The sequence below is a fragment of the Trichomycterus rosablanca genome, chromosome 2 (genome assembly GCF_030014385.1).
Source record: "Trichomycterus rosablanca isolate fTriRos1 chromosome 2, fTriRos1.hap1, whole genome shotgun sequence".
Lineage (NCBI taxonomy): Eukaryota > Metazoa > Chordata > Actinopteri > Siluriformes > Trichomycteridae > Trichomycterus > Trichomycterus rosablanca.
This window is the reverse complement of record NC_085989.1, coordinates 10,878,737-10,893,973: the sequence shown is the minus strand read 5'-3', so window position 1 is coordinate 10,893,973 and position 15,237 is coordinate 10,878,737. Positions and strand designations below refer to the sequence as shown.

Below are 15,237 nucleotides of genomic sequence, written 5' to 3'. Positions count from 1 at the left end.
AACACACCTGTTGAACCACTTACCCCTGTAAACACACCTGTTGAACCACTTACCCCTGTAAACACACCTATTTAACCTTTTTCCCATGTAAACACACCTATATAACTACTTACCAATGTAAACACACCTATAGAACCACTTACCCATGTAAACACACTTATAGAACCACTTTCCCATTTAAACACACCTGCAGTGGGTACGGAAAGTATTCAGACCTCTTTAAATTTTTCACTCTTTGTTTCATTGCAGCCAATTGGTAAGATCAAAAAAGTTCTTTTTTTTGCTCATTAATGTACACTCTGCACCCCATCTTGACAGAAAAAAAACAGAAATGTAGATATTTTTGCTAATTTATTAAACAAGAAAAACTTAAATATCACATGGTCATAAGTATTCAGACCCTTTGCTGTGACACTCATATTTAACTCACATGCTGTCCATTTCCTTCTGATCCTGCTTGAGATGGTTCTACTCCTTCATTGGAGTCCAGCTGTGTTTAATTAAACTGATTGGACTTGATTAGGAAAGGCACATACCTGTCTATATAAGACCACACAGCTCACAGTGCATGTCAGAGCACATGAGAATCATGAGGTCTAAGGAACTGCCCATGGAGCTCAGAGACAGAATTGTGGCAAGGCACAGATCTGGCCAAGGTTACAAAAGAATTTCTGCAGAACTCAAGGTTCCTAAGAGCACAGTGGCCTCCATAATCCTTAAATGGAAGAAGTTTGGGACGACCACAACTCTTCCTCGACCTGGCCGTCCAGCCAAACTAAGCAATCGTGGGAGAAGAGCCTTGGTGAGAGAGGTAAAGAAGAACCCCAAGATCACTGTGGCTGAGCTCCAGAGATGCAGTAGGGAGATGGGAGAAAGTTCCACAAAGTCAACCATCACTGCAGCCCTCCAGCAGTCGGGGCTTTATGGCAGAGTGTGCCGACGGAAGCCTCTCCTCAGTGCAAAACATATGAAAGCCCGCATACAGTTTGCAAAAAAACACATGAAGGACTCCCAGACTATGAGAGAAGATTCTATGGTCTGATGAGACGAAGATTGAACTTTTTGGTGTTAATTCTAAGCGGTATGTGCACTGAAAAAAAAAATCCATTGAATTTACTTAATTTTAATGTGTACATCGGTCCCACATGATCAAATTGTGGCCAACTGATATTATTTTTTCTTGTCAAGGTAAAATATTTAATTCACATTCAAACTAGTAAATTGAATCATGTTGATACAAAACAGAAATTCTCATTACTGTTAAATAAATGTATTGTGTTATGTTAAATCAATTTAATCATGTAATGTTAATCAATTTATTCATGTAATGTTAAATCAATTTAATCATGTAATGTTAATCAATTTCATCAGGTAATGTTAAATCAATTTAATAATGTAATGTTAATCAATTTATTCAGGTAATGTTAAATCAATGTAATCATGTAATGTTAATCAATTTCATCAGGTAATGTTAATCAATTTCATCAAATAACATTAAATCAATTTCATCATGTTAAGGGTACATGATTTTAACTGTAACGGCAGCTATATTTTTATTGTGGAATTTGAGTTAATTTTAATTAAGCAAGTTAACTGTTCAGATCTTACAGTGGTACTAAGGACCTATTGAAATTGCTTCATTTAAATAAATCACAAACATCCATATGTTAGTTGTATGCAAATACAAAACCATGAATGGAAACATATGACAAAGAAAAGGCAGAGTCAGAATTCTGTACTAAAATTGCTTTAGTGAGTTTTTTTTTTTTTTTTTAAGCTTCACAGAGAACAAAATTTTGCCAACAGACTCATTTTAGTTCCTATAAACTGATTTAACTTTTAAATATATACTATACTATAAAAATACTATTTAATACTGTAAACCCTGTTTAAGCAACAGATTATTCAAACATATGCAAACCACCATAGTGGTTTAAAAAAAAAAAGTGCAATGTATTCACAATACACAAGACTTGCACTGACTATTTTCACACTAAATAAATGCAATACATGGTACTCATACATAATCCAAGTGCATTTTTTTATGCATTTTTAATTAGAGCTAGAGTGTACATCCAACCTCAAAGTGCTGAAAACATTTTAACAGTATAAACTATATATGTACTTCTATACACTGATCAGACATACCATTAAACCCACCCACCTTGTTTCTACACTCACTGTCCATTTTATCAGCTCCACTTAACATATAGAAGCACTTTGTAGTTCTACAATTACTGACTGTAGTCCATCTGTTTCACTACATGCCTTTTTAGCCTCCTTTCACCCTATTCTGCAAGTCAGGACCCCCACAGAGCAGGTATTATTTAGGTGGTGGATCATTCTCAGCACTGCAGTGACACCGACATGGTGGTGGTGTGTTATTGTGTGTTGTGTTGGTATGAGTGTATCAGATACAGCAGTGCTGCTGGAGTTTTTAAACACAGTGTCCACTTACTGTCCACTCTTATTAGACACTCCTACCTAGTCGGTCCACCTTGTAGATGTAAAGTCAGAGACAATCGCTCATCTATTGCTGCTGTTTGAGTCGCTCATCTTCTAGACCTTCATCAGTGGTCACAGGATGCTGCCCACAGGGCACTGTTGTCTGGATGTTTTTGGTTGGTGGACAATTATCAGTCCAGCAGTGACAGTGAATTGTTTAAAAACCCCATTAGTGCTGCTGTGTCTGATTCACTCATACCAGCACAACCACCACCATGTCAGTCACTGAAGTGCTGAGAATGATCCACCACCCAAATAATACCTGCTCTGTGGGGGTCCTGACCATTGAAGAACAGTGTGAAAGGGGGCTAACAAAGCATGAAGAGAACAGATGGACTACAGTCAGTAATTGTAAAACTACAAAGTGCTTCTATATGGTAAGTGGAGCTGATAAAATGGACAATGAGTCTAGAAACAAGAAGGTGCATGCAAGTCTGCATATACAACCCCAAATCAGATAAAGTTGTGGAGAATGCTAATAAAAAAAAACAGTTTTCTCAGCTTTGTATGGTAGTTAGATAGTTTATGACAATTTAGGCACATGAAAAAAAGCAGGTCAAGTAGATAGTGCACTTGAACAGTCACTTGATGACATATCTGTATCAGAACCAGCTGACAGGGAAGAAGAGTCACTTACAGAGGAAAGACTGAAAGCTTGGGGATTTAAGACTGGACCACTAACTACAGAACTTTCATAATCTTACTGCATAGTCCTCTACTTCTGAAAAAACTCATTTCCAAACATGGAATCCAGGTACTAAAGTCTAAACCTTTCAGCAAGTCCACGCCATAAGATCAATAGATGCAGGGAGTCCTTGGGAGAGAGTTAACCTCTGAGCGCTGGCATCAGGCAAGATAACCTTAGGGATTAAAGAAGTCACCATCTTCAAAGCTGTTTACTCTGCACAAAAACAAAACAAAAAAAATTCAGGACAACAAAAATAATATTTAAATCCCTTAAAAAACATTAATACAAAATGTTAACTACATTTCAGGCTGATATTTGGCCAAATCACCTTTTCCCAAATTAAACCACAAGTGAAAAGGTCAGTACTGCATATCTGGTGAATAGCATAGATCAGTGTCAATTTTTTAAAATTAAATTAATAAATTATAATAACTTATAAATTAGACATAACGACAAGTCCTAATACATACCTATAATGTTAATGACCTGCAGACTCCATGAAATAGAATAATGAAAGAGTAGGTTAGCATAAGTATTTTAATGTATAACTAATTATCTGAGATAAACAGCACATTTACTTTCTTAGCTCACCTTTTATATCAATGTGCCTTTTCAAAGTCAACATGCAAGCTGATCCAATCTTGTAGTGGATAAGTATCAAGGAGTTCACCAGCCCTATAAGAGAGACCTATTTGAAACAGTTTCTGTGCACCCCTTGCAACGCCACATTCCCACCACTAAACCCTGTAACAAACACCAAAATAATCAGTAGGCACATAATTAAACCTCCAATGTGCCCCAAACACACACAACATATAAAAATATACACAAAATGACTGCACCTCATAATATATTATGGAAATCTGCTATAACCTCCACATCAACTGTCCCTAAAAAGTAACACTAACTAGACTAACTCAAAACAACTAAATGAGTTATTATTATTATTGATTTCAGGTGTTTGTTAAAGTCTTGTTTGGAATGGCAGTGTGCAAATATATATATATATATATATATATATATATATATATATATATATATATATATATATATATATATAAAACTTATGGGTGGATCTTAAAGCCTCACAAAACACAGCTTTATGAATTTAGAGGCAGGACAAAGACAGCACTTACCAGAACAATGCCTTTTAGTGCGTGTGCGTTGCGAAAAGAATGAGGAACCTAAGAAAAGATATTTTAATCAATAAGGTAAACTCAGTACATGCCCTCAGTTAATTAAAAGACCACAAACAAATAAAGATGCAACAGACTTATTTTCTGTAATAGCTTACAATGTTAGACATAACGGCAATATTTAAACAAAACTTAGACTCAACTTATATTATAGGCTAATTGTGTAATATTTTTGTAAGCAAAATCCTCAAAACGATGCATAAAGTACAGAGCCACAATATTACCATACAGCCGTTTATAAAATATGGGATTTTTTCCAGTTATAATGCTGATTGACGGTTTAGCTGTGAGTAGGCCTACACTGAAGCACTGTTCTCATCTAAGAAACGTTCATATTTAACCAGCGAATGTTAATGTTGGTTATACTAGTGGGAATGTTGCCTACTCGAACACGAACATAAATTAATTTGACTTACTTTTTCGATTAGTGTTGATGACAACGTGTCGCCACCTAATCATTCACAGTTCTGGCGGTAAACGACTTGTTATTTGACGAAAGTTAAAATCCAGTTAATTTGTGCAATACCGCCACTTTCTGCTCCGGAGTGCAGAATGACACTGACCGGCGTCTTCAAACATATTTAGTTCCGGTTGTGTCCAAACGCAAATAAATTGATTTCACTTTTCAATGTAATTATTTAAACCATCGTGAAATAAATGTCTACATTTAGTATTCACCATAATATGTAGTCTACGTGATTAAATCATGTTCACCAAACGGAATATTATCTAATTGTTGCATGTACGTGTTTTATTATTTTAAATTTAAAATAATCTTTTTCAGTTATAACTGGACCTACGGTTTAAATTTAAATTACACAATGTTACAACAGGACTTAAGACGCGACTGAAATGGTTTAAAATGAAGTTTTATATCGAATACTAAGTCCAAACTAAAAACGTAATGCTGTTATTCATTTAAAATGACCAGAATCACTTACCAAAAAGACCGACATCACATGAAACTAAATTTTAAAAATATAATATATTTTGAAAATACACATGAAAATATTTTGAATAAAACAGCTATTACAGCTCAAAATGTAACAAAATGATAAAACTAAATACTCACCGGATTGATTTCTGAAGAGGAAAAATGGCGCTGCTGAAGTGGAAAAAGTTCAGACAGCCTCGAATGTCCCGGATGAAGAAAGTGGACGCACGTTGAGATAACTCAGAAATATTGCATTGACCGAAAATGAATTAATTAAGTAAATCGGTGATTCAGCTGTATTTCATTAACTCAACTTAATTAAATCAAGTTTTACGCACTTACACGAATATGTTAAGTAACTGTAATGAAAGAAACATGAGTAAAATCAACAACAGCCTTAAATCATTTTTTTCAGTGTGTGGAGAAAACCAGGCACTGCTCATCACCTGCCAAATACAATCCCAACAGTGAAACATGGTGGTGGCAGCATCATGCTATGGGGGTGTTTTTCAGCTGCAGGGACAGGATGACTGGTTGCAATTGAAGGAAAGATGAATGCGGCCAAGTACAGAGATATCCTGGAGGACAACCTCTTCCAGAGTGCTCTGGACCTCAGACTGGGCCGAAGGTTCACCTTCCAACAAGACAATGACCCTAAGCACACAGCTAAAATAACTAAGCAGTGGCTTCAGAACAACTCTGTGACCATTCTTGACTGGCCCAGCCAGAGCCCTGACCTAAACCCAATTGAGCATCTCTGGAGAGACTTGAAAATGGCTGTCCACCAACATTCACCATCCAACCTGAGGGAACTGGAGAGGATCTGCAAGGAAGAATGGCAGAGGATCCCCATATCCAGGTGTGAAAAACTTGTTGCATCAGTCCCAAAAAGACTCATGGCTGTACTAGCTCAAAAGGGTGCCTCTACTCAATACTGAGCAAAGGGTCTGAATACTTATGACCATGTGATATTTCAGTTGTTCTTGTTTAATAAATTAGCAAAAATATCTACATTTCTGTTTTTTTTCTGTCAAGATGGGGTGCAGAGTGTACATTAATGAGCAAAAAAAAAAGAACTTTTTTGATCTTACCAATTGGCTGCAATGAAACAAAGAGTGAAAAATTTAAAGGGGTCTGAATACTTTCCGTACCCACTGTATATAACCACTTACCCTTGTAAACACACCTATAGAACCACTTTCCCATGTAAACACACCTATTGAACCACTTTCCCATAAAAACACACCTATTTAACTACTTACCCATGTAAACACACCTATTGAACTACTTACCCATGTAAACACACCTATTAAACCACTTAGCCATGTAAACACACCTATTGAACCACTTACGCATGTAAATACACCTATAGCACCACTTTTTCATGTAAACACATTTATAGAACTACTTACCTATGTAAATACACCTGTAGAACCATTTGCTTATGTAATCTTGAACCACTATCCCATGTAAACACATTTATAGAACCACTAACCCATGTTATCATACTTGTAGAACCACTTTCCCATGTAAACACACCTATAGAACCACTAAGCTATGTTATCACTCCTGTAGAACCTTTTTCCCAAGTTATCACACTCATAAAACCACTTACCCCTTATTCCCCACTATTTTTCCATGTAAACACACCTATAGAACAACTTAACCATGTAAACACACCTATAGAACCACTTTCACATGTAAACACACCTATTGAAACACTTTTCCACGTAAACACACCTATAAAACCACTTACCCATGTAAACACAGCTATTGAACCGCTTACCCATGTAAACAAACCTATGCAACCACTTACCCATGTAAACACACCTATAGAACCACTTACCCATTGACACACATATAGAACCACTTACCCATTGACACACATATAGAACCACTTACCCATTGAAACACACTTATAGAACCACTACTTTATACAAACACTTCTATAAAACCACTTAACCATGTAAACACACCCATAAAACCACTTACCCATGTAAACACACCTTTAGAACCACTTACCCATGCAAACACACCTTTTGAAACATTTGCCCATATAAACATACCCATAGAACCACTTTCCCATGAGAACACACCTGTAGAACCACCTACCAATGTAAACACACCTATAAAACCACTTTCCCATATAAACACACTTTAAGAACCTCTTATCTTTGTAAACACAGCTATTGAACCACTAACCCATGTAACCACATCTACCTGTCCACTTACCCATGTAAACACACTTGACGAACCACTTGCCTTTGTAAACATACAGTGTATCACAAAAGTGAGTACACCCCTCACATTTCTGCAGATTTTTAATTATATCTTTTCATGGGACAACACTGACAAAATGACACTGACACAATGAAAAGTATTCTGTGTGCAGCTTATATAACAGTGTAAATGTATTCTTCCCTCAAAATAACTCAATATACAGCCATTAATGTCTAAACCACCGGCAACAAAAGTGAGTACACCCCTAAGAGACTACACCCCTAAATGTCCAAATTAAGCACTGCTTGTCATTTTCCTTCCAAAATGTCATGTGATTTGTTAGTGTTACTAGGTCTCAGGTGTGCATAGGGAGCAGGTGTGTTCAATTTAGTAGTACAGCTTTCACACTCTCTCATACTGGTCACTGAAAGTTCCAACATGGCACCTCATGGCAAATAACTCTCTGAGGATCTTAAAAGACAAATTGTTTCGCTACATGAAGATGGCCAAGGCTACAAGAAGATTGCCAACACCCTGAAACTGAGCTGCAGCACAGTGGCCAAGATCATCCAGCGTTTTAAAAGAGCAGGGTCCACTCAGAACAGACCTCGCGTTGGTCGTCCAAAGAAGCTGAGTGCACGTGCTCAGCATCACATCCAACTGCTGTCTTTGAAAGATAGGCGCAGCAGTGCTGTCAGCATTGCTACAGAGATTGAAAAGGTGGGGTGTCAGCCTGTCAGTGCTCAGACCATATGCCGCACACTACATCAAATTGGTCTGCATGGCTGTCACCCCAGAAGGAAGCCTCTTCTAAAGTCTCTACACAAGAAAGCCCGCAAACAGTTTGCTGAAGACATGTCAACAAAGGACATGGATTACTGGAACCATGTCCTATGGTCTGATGAGACCAAGATTAATTTGTTTGGTTCAGATGGTCTCAAGCATGTGTGGCGGCAATCAGGTGAGGAGTACAAAGATAAGTGTGTCATGCCTACAGTCAAGCATGGTGGTGGGAATGCCATGGTCTGGGGCTGCATGAGTGCAGCAGGTGTTGGGGAACTACATTTCATTGAAAGACACATGAACTCCAATATGTACTGTGAAATACTGAAGCAGAGCATGATCCCCTCCCTCCGAAAACTGGGTCGCAGGGCAGTGTTCCAGCATGATAATGACCCCAAACACACCTCTAAGACGACCACTGCTTTATTGAAGAGGCTGAGGGTAAAGGTGATGGACTGGCCAAGCATGTCTCCAGACCTAAACCCAATAGAACATCTTTGGGGCATCCTCAAGCGGAAGGTGGAGGAGCGCAAAGTCTCGAATATCTGCCAGCTCCGTGATGTCGTCATGAAGGAGTGGAAAAGCATTCCAGTGGCAACCTGTGAAGCTCTGGTAAACTTCATGCCCAGGAGAGTTAAGGCAGTTCTGGGAAATAATGGTGGCCACACAAAATATTGACACTTCAGGAACTTTCACTAAGGGGTGTACTCACTTTTGTTGCCGGTGGTTTAGACATTAATGGCTGTATATTGAGTTATTTTGAGGGAAGAATAAATTTACACTGTTATATAAGCTGCACACAGACTACTTTTCATTGTGTCAAAGTGTCATTTTGTCAGTGTTGTCCCATGAAAAGATATACTTAAATATCTGCAGAAATGTGAGGGGTGTACTCACTTTTGTGATACACTGTATTTATAGAACCACTTACCCATGTAAACACACCTATAGAACCATTTTCCCATGTAAACACACCTATTAAGCCACTTATCCATATAAACACACCTATAGAACCACTTGCCCATGTTAACACACCTATAGAACCACTTTCCCTTTGTAAACACACCTATATAATTACTTGCCCATGTAAAAAAACCTTTAGAACCACTCACCCATGTAAACACACCTATAGAACCACTTTCCCATGTAAACACATTTTTTAAAACCACTTGCCCATGTAAACACACCTATTGAGCCACTTGTCCATGTAAACACTTCTAAAGAACCACTTGTCTATGTAAACACACATATAGAACCATTAACCCATGTAACCACACCTACAGATCCACTTATCCATATAAACACACCTATAGAACCACTTGCCCATGTTAACACACCTATAGAACCACTTTCCCTTTGTAAACACACCTTTAGAACCACTCACCCATGTAAACACACCTATAGAACCACTTTCCCATGTAAACACATTTTTAAAACCACTTGCCCATGTAAACACTTTTATAGAAACACTTCCCCATGTAAACACACATATAGAACCATTTACCCATTTAAACACACTTACAGAACCACTTGCCCATGTCAGCACACCTAAAGAACCACTACAGTTAAGGTCTAGTAAGGTCTATTTGCTTCTTTTAAGGTCTGTTAAGGTCTAGTAGGGCATGTTAAGGTCTAGTCAGTTCTAGTAGGGTCTGTTGAGGTCTGTTAAGGCCTAGTAGGGTCTACTAAGGTCTAGTAGGGTCTTTTAAGGTTTAGTAGGTACTTTTAAGGTCTAGTATGGTCTGTTAAGGTCAGTTAAAGTCTAGTTGGGTCTTTTAAGGTCTATTATGGTCGTTTGAGGTCTGTTAAGGTCTAGTAGGGTCTGTTAAGGTCTAGTAAAGTCTATTACGGTCTGTTAATGTCTAGTAGGGTCTTTTAATGTCTTGTAGGGTCTGTTAAGCTCTAGTAAGGTCTAGAGAGGTCTTTAGGTCCTGTAAGGTCTGATAGGGTCTGTTAAGGTTTAGTACGGTCTGTTAAAGTCTAGAACGGTCTGTTAGGTTCTAGTGAGGTTTATCAGGGTCTTTTTAAGGTCTCATGAGGTCTAGTAGGGTCTGTTAAGGTCTAGTAAGGTTTAGTTGGGTCTTTTTAGGTTTTGTAATGTCTTGTAGGGTCTTAATGTCTAGTAGGGTCTGTTAAAGTGTGAAACGTTCTAGTAGGTTATGTAAAGGTCTAGTAGGGTCTTGTACGGTCTGTTAAGGTCTGGTAAGGTCTAGTAGGGTCTGTTAAGGTCTAGTAGGTTATGTAAAGGTCTGGTAGGGTCTTTTGAGGTTTAGTAAGGTCTACTTGTGTCTGTTAAGGTCTAGTAGATTCTGTTAAGGTCTTGTGAATTATGTTAAGGTCTAATAAGGTCTAGTAGGCTCTGTTAAGGTTTAGTAAGGTCTTCTTGTGTCTTAAGGTCTAGTAGGGTCTGTTTAAATCTAGTAAGGTCTTTTAAGGTCTAGTAGGTCTTTTAAGGTCTAGTAGGGTCTGTTAAGGTCTAGTAAGGTCTAGTTGGTTCTTTTAAAGTCTTGTTAGGTCTTACAGGGTCTGTTAAAGTCTATTAAGGTCTATTAGGTCTTTTAAGGTGTAGTAGGGTCTGTTAAGGTCTAGTAGGGTCTGTTAAGGTCTGATAAGGTCTAGTATGGTCTGTTAGGGTTTAGTGGGTTATGTAAAGGTCTAGTAAGGTTTAGTTGGGTCTGTTTACGCACCCTGTTCACGCACGACTGCACCCCAATCCACACCTCCAACACAATAATAAAATTTGCTGACGACACCACAATTGTTGGCCTAATTACAGATGGTGACGAATGTGCCTACAGGGACGAGGTGAAATGTCTGGGTGAATGGTGCAAAGTCAATGACCTAGTACTTAACACCTCCAAGACAAAGGAGATCATCGTGGACTTCAGGAGAACAAAGAAGTCAGAACATCACCCCCTTTACATCTCCGGAGAAGAAGTGGAACGTGTGGAGAGTGTGAAATTCCTTGGGGTCCATATATCCAACAATCTAACATGGACACAGAACACCTCATACCTGAACAGAAGGGCACATCAAAGACTCTATTTCCTGAGAAAGCTAAAACAGGCTCAGCTTCCTCAAAAACTCCTGGTGAACTTCTACCGCAGCGCCATCGAGAGCGTCCTTACCAACTGCATGACTGTGTGGTACTCCAGCTGCACAGCCTCAGAGAGGAAGGACCTGCGTCGGGTGGTCAGAGCGGCGGAACGTGTCATCGGGACCGAACTCCCCAAATTGGACAGTTTATACAGTGTATCACAAAAGTGAGTACACCCCTCACATTTCTGCAAATATTTCATTATATCTTTTCATGGGACAACACTATAGACATGAAACTTGGATATAACTTCGAGTAGTCAGTGTACAGCTTGTATAGCAGTGTAGATTTACTGTCTTCTGAAAATAACTCAACACACAGCCATTAATGTCTAAATAGCTGGCAACATAAGTGAGTACACCCCACAGTGAACATGTTCAAATTGTGCCCAAATGTGTCGTTGTCCCTCCCTGGTGTCATGTGTCAAGGTCCCAGGTGTAAATGGGCAGCAGGGCTGTTAAATTTGGTGTTTTGGGTACAATTCTCTCATACTGGCCACTGGATATTCAACATGGCACCTCATGGCAAAGAACTCTCTGAGGATGTGAGAAATAGAATTGTTGCTCTCCACAAAGATGGCCTGGGCTATAAGAAGATTGCTAACACCCTGAAACTGAGCTACAGCATGGTGGCCAAGGTCATACAGCGGTTTTCCAGGACAGGTTCCACTCGGAACAGGCTTCGCCAGGGTCGACCAAAGAAGTTGAGTCCACGTGTTCGGCGTCATATCCAGAGGTTGGCTTTAAAAAATAGACACATGAGTGCTGCCAGCATTGCTGCAGAGGTTGAAGACGTGGGAGGTCAGCCTGTCAGTGCTCAGACCATACGCCGCACACTGCATCAACTCGGTCTGCATGGTCGTCATCCCAGAAGGAAGCTGACGCACAAGAAAGCCCGCAAACAGTTTGCTGAAAACAAGCAGTCCAAGAACTTGGATTACTGGAATGCCCTGTGGTCTGACGAGACCAAGATAAACTTGTTTGGCTCAGATGGTGTCCAGCATGTGTGGCGGCGCCCTGGTGAGAAGTACCAAGACAACTGTATCTTGCCTACAGTCAAGCATGGTGGTGGTAGCATCATGGTCTGGGGCTGCATGAGTGTTGCTGGCACTGGGGAGCTGCGGTTCATTGAGGGAAACATGAATTCCAACATGTACTGTGACATTCTGAAACAGAGCATGATCCCCTCCCTTCAAAAACTGGCATCATGGCAGTTTTCCAACAGGATAACGACACCAAACACAACCTCCAAGATGACAACTGCCTTGCTGAGGAAGCTGAAGGTAAAGGTGATGGACTAAACCCAATTGAGCACCTGTGGCGCATCCTCAAGTGGAAGGTGGAGGAGTTCAAGGTGTCTAACATCCACCAGCTCCGTGATGTCATCATGGAGGAGTGGAAGAGGATTCCAGTAGCAACCTGTGCAGCTCTGGTGAATTCCATGCCCAGGAGGGTTAAGGCAGTGCTGGATAATAATGGTGGTCACACAAAATATTGACACTTTGGGCACAATTTGGACATGTTCACTGTGGGGTGTACTCACTTATGTTGCCAGCCATTTAGACATTAATGGCTGTGTGTTGAGTTATTTTCAGAAGACAGTAAATCTACACTGCTATACAAGTTGTACACTGACTACTCTAAGTTATATCCAAGTTTTATTTCTATAGTGTTGTCCCATGAAAAGATATAATAAAATATTTGCAGAAATGTGAGGGGTGTACTCACTTTTGTGATACACTGTATAACAGCTGTTTACAGAGCAAGGCCGACAGCATCAGTAAGGATTCAACACACCCTGGGAACTATCTGTTTTCCCCGTTACCATCTGGGAGGCGGTACAGGGCTATTCAGGCACACACGAACAGACTAAGGAACAGCTTCTTCCCAAGAGCTGTGGCCTCCATCACCCCTGCCAACACCTCATAGACTGTGAACCTGAACATTGCGTATTTGCACATCTTCATAGAACCATTCATACAACCATTCTCTCACTCAAGCATAAAATCATCACTTTGGAAACTGAACTGGTATTTCCACATAGCAGTCACTTTACTTTATATATTCATCCATCATTTATTTTATTATTCATCCTAAAATCCATACTTTAAATTGTACTGATTATTGTGTAAATATCCATATGCTATGTAAATACTTTTGCTTCTTTTTTTTTATCTCTCGGAGAGTGTCAAACAAAATTTCGTTGTACGCAAGTATAATGACAATAAAGGTTCTTCTTCTTTAGGTCTGGTAAGGTCTTGTAGGGTCTTATTGTCTAGTAGTGCCTTTTAAGGTCTTTTAAGTTCTGGTAGGATCTGTTAAGGTCTAGTAGGGTCTGGTGAGGTTTGTTAAGGTCTAGTAGGGTCTGTTAAGGTCTCGTAAGGTCTATTAAGATCCAATAGGGTTTGTTAAGGTCTGATTTGGTCTCGTATGGTCTGTTAATGTCTAGAAGGTTATGTTAAGGTCTAGTAAGGTTTTGTAGGGTCTGTTAAGGTCTAGTAGTGTGTGTTAAGGTCTAGTAGGTTTTACTAAGGTCTAGCAGGGTCTTTCTAAAGTCTGATAGGGTCTATTAGGGTCTTTTAAGGTCTAGTGGGGTCTTCTAAGGTCTACTTAATGACTAATAGTATTTTTTTTAGGTCTAGTAGGGTCTACTTGGGTCTTCTAAGTTCTAGTAAGGTCTAGTTGGCTCTCAAGGTTTAGTAGGGTCTTTTGAGGTCTATTAAGGTCTACTTGGGTCTTTTAAGGTGTTGTAAGGTTTAGTATGGTCTTTTAAAATCTGGTAGGGTCTGTAAAAGTCTGTGAAGGTCTTGTAAGGTCTAGTAGAGTCTGTTATGGTCTAGTTTTGTCTGTTAAGGTCTAGTAAGGACTTGTAGGGTCTGATAAATTCTAGTAAGGTCTACTAGGGTTTGTTAAGGTTTAGAAAGGTCTGTAAAGGTCTACTAAGGACTAGTAGGGTCTGTGAAAGTCTAGTAAAATCCACTATGGTCTGTTAAGGTATTAAATTGTCTGTAAAGGTCAAGTAAAGTCTAGTAGGGTATGTTAAGGTCTAGTAAGGGCTAGTAGGGTCTGTTAAGGTGTATTAGGGTCTGTTAAGGTGTATTAGGGTCTGTTATGGTCTAAGAAGGTCTAGTTGGGTCTGATAATGTCTAATAGGGTCTGTTAAGGTCTAAAAAGGTCTATTAAGCTCTAGTAGGGTGTATTGGGGTCTTTTATAGTCTAGTAGGGTCTCTTAAGTTGTATTAGGGTCTGATGAGGTTTATTAAGGTCTACTTGTATCTTAAGGACTAGTAAGATCTTACAGGGTTTGTTAAAGTCTAGTAGGGCTGGGCGATATGGATCAAAAATTATATCTCGATATTTTTTTCTGAATGGCGATATACGATATATATCTCGATATTTTTTTATCCCATAAGGTAATAACACAAAGACAAAGACAAAGCTACATGTTCCAATTTTTTTTACAGGCACTTTTATTAATATTCATGCTGGGGAAGCTTCACACAAGAATTATTTTTCCTTAAAAAAAAAAAAAAAAGAAAGGTATTTTAAGAAAAAAAAAAGTTGTTTTCTAAGGCATCTCCTGTCGTCTAATGTGAATTACAAATATATTGTCTGGCCCTTTAAGAATGTTAAGTGTACTATAGGGCGCAGGGAGCGAGTGTGTAGGGAAGATGTCGGAATGACAGTTTCCGGCTGAGCTTGTGTGACATTAAAAGTAAAACCCCATTAAAGTAAACCCCTCATTAACCCCCCACCCTGTATAGAACTCAGTTCTGTAATACAGGTATAACTAATCGTTCATGTTACTGTGTAAC

The 15,237-nt window shown here is 39.1% G+C and overlaps 1 long non-coding RNA gene across 1 annotated transcript; it reads right to left on the bottom strand.

Annotated features, from left to right (window-relative positions):
• Positions 1–3,784: 3,784 nt before the first annotated feature.
• LOC134305089 (uncharacterized) lies at positions 3,785–4,889 on the bottom strand. Its single transcript, XR_010008455.1, has 3 exons — positions 4,806–4,889; positions 4,330–4,377; positions 3,785–3,868 (listed from the first exon to the last, which is right to left on the bottom strand). It is a non-coding gene; the product is annotated as an uncharacterized LOC134305089 (long non-coding RNA).
• Positions 4,890–15,237: the final 10,348 nt, after the last annotated feature.